The 2,500-nt window shown below is 31.7% G+C and overlaps 1 protein-coding gene across 1 annotated transcript in view; it reads left to right on the forward strand.

Moving 5' to 3' along the window:
- Positions 1-2,500, forward strand: part of LOC119596785 — a 51,409-nt gene that overhangs the window by 25,967 nt on the left and 22,942 nt on the right. The window lies entirely within an intron of this gene.

The raw sequence follows: 2,500 nt of genomic DNA on the forward strand, positions 1-2,500 counted from the left end.
TAAGACTCATTACTTCCGGTTACTTGGCATCAAGATACATTACTTAGGCTTACTTTACTGTATGAAAAGCGTAATTAACTACACAAAACTCCTTTACAGTGAGCATAATGATAATACGCCGCTCCCGCGTTCGAAATTAGATAAACAGAACCTTATGAGGCTTGAAAATGAAGTAAAGACATCTTCACGAGAAAGGAAAATCTAAAAGTCCGACACGTTTCGAGTAAACTGCTCTCCTCTTCAAGCAATAAAACCAAAATGGATACTTGGAGTCTTCCTTTCAGGTTTTATCACCCGAAGAGAATATTAGTTCAGCTCGTAACGTTGCGAATTTTTTGTTTCCTTTGTGATTATTACTGTTGAGCATTATGAATATTTTTTAATGACTTTTTCGTTTGTAATTGTGGTGTTGGTGGATATTGCATATCTTAATACACACGAATAAACACACACATACACACACACACACACACACACACACACACACACACACACACACACACACACACACATACACGCACGCACGCACGCACACACACACACACACATGTATGTATATATGTACGTATGTATGTATGTCCATTTTAATTGCACTGGCATTTAACCCACTTACCACAAACATTTCAGAGACAGTTAACAGAGTGTATGCAATTGCACACCACTATAAAATAGAAAGAAAGATAAAAAGAACAAAAACAAAAAAATAAAGGGAAAAATGACCAAATTACCGCAGCGATGGAGGCAGCCGGACTAAACGTTTCTCGGAAACGTTTCTCGCCAACGTTTAATGTATGCATACACGAGCACACACAATGTAACGGAACTCGACCCCCATTCCTGCATGAAATAACTGCGCGTGAAATTCCTCGGCGAAAGCAAAGGCGGGAGATTGGAGTAAATGTTGAATTGAATTAATGAACTGTATAAATTAAGATCAAGTAATTGTATTAATGTAAATACGGTAACGAAAGCGTGGTTGGGTTTTAATAATTAGGGTGAATTGCATTTCTCAAGATGAATGAGATTTATACAGAAGGAAAAATTACCTTAAGAACTGATAGTAATAAGAATAATAAAAAGAATGGTAATGAATGCAATGCAGTATTAATGAAGATGCTTGTAATATAGAAATATTGATAAATAATAATAATGAAAATGAAATAGTGTTAACACGAAACAGTAAAGGTAGAAGAAAAAGAAATAATAAGCACAAAAAAGTATATAAGAACGATAAATGTAAGAGAATAGATAGTAGCAGATATACAGATAAAGAGTAGACCTAAAATCATTGAAATAAGATTACACAGATAAAACAGGATACCATGATAATAATGACAGTCAGATTATAGAAATGGTAGTTAATGTTAATAAAGATTGATAAAATATTTCGATGACAATGAATCAGTAAAAGAAAAAAAAATACATATATAATGAAAACAATGAATAAATTATACTAACCGAAAGGAGAAATAGGGACAAGAGAGAAAAGAATCACTAAGAAAACTTGGTAGAAATAATACTAAGGAAAAATAAATGGATCTATCTATCTATCTGTCTATCTATCTATCTATCTATGTAAATACATGAATAATGATTGAATAATGATGAACAAATGATGGTTAATGAATATAACATAATGTTAATGAAGACGACTGAATTATAGAAATGAGTCAATAGTGATGAAAAAAATATGAAAAAGCGATGATGATGAAAATAGATAGATGATATTAACAAGAAACAAAGAAACAAAAAATAAAGTATGATAATAGAATAATAATAATAATAATAATAATAATAATCTATGAACAGCAAAAACAAATAACGAAATAATCAAAAGACCGTATAGGTATGCCAATATACAAATATAAGGGGAAAAAAATATTACACATCAAAAATATTACACATGGTTAGGTTAAAAAAAAAATATATATATATGACCTCATAAATAGCTCTCATGAATTATTAACCTTGCGGCTCATTTCTCATGGCCGAAGTTAGTGCATGACTGAGTTTAATTAGTCCTTAGTGGGTTATGAGTGGGTCATGCAGAGTTAAACCGGCTGGAGGGGTAACTATGATATTTACGATGAAGTTAATTAAGTATATAATTTAGATCCCTTTAGATAAATAAGTAACAAACTTCTGATAACAATGCGGTCGATCTTGATAGCGATGCTGTATATAAATATGAGAATAGATAGATGAATATAATAATAAGTTGATAAAGATGTTTAGATTAAAGAAATAAGGACTGATGATTACTTAAAATACAGAAACTGATAATGATGATAACGATAAATAGTATTACGACAATAATTATAATAATCATAACCTTCAAAATTACGATGATAATGATAACGATGATGATAATCAGTCCCTATTTCTCCCGAGTCCGCAAGAACTAATCTCTCCATCCTTTGGCTGGTTTAGTTATGCAGTTGTGTTATTAAGGGGCCTTCGTCAAGCAAGTAGCTAATGGATGGATAGAGGGAGGGAAGGA

The sequence above is a fragment of the Penaeus monodon genome, chromosome 38 (assembly GCF_015228065.2).
Source record: "Penaeus monodon isolate SGIC_2016 chromosome 38, NSTDA_Pmon_1, whole genome shotgun sequence".
Taxonomy (NCBI): domain Eukaryota; kingdom Metazoa; phylum Arthropoda; class Malacostraca; order Decapoda; family Penaeidae; genus Penaeus; species Penaeus monodon.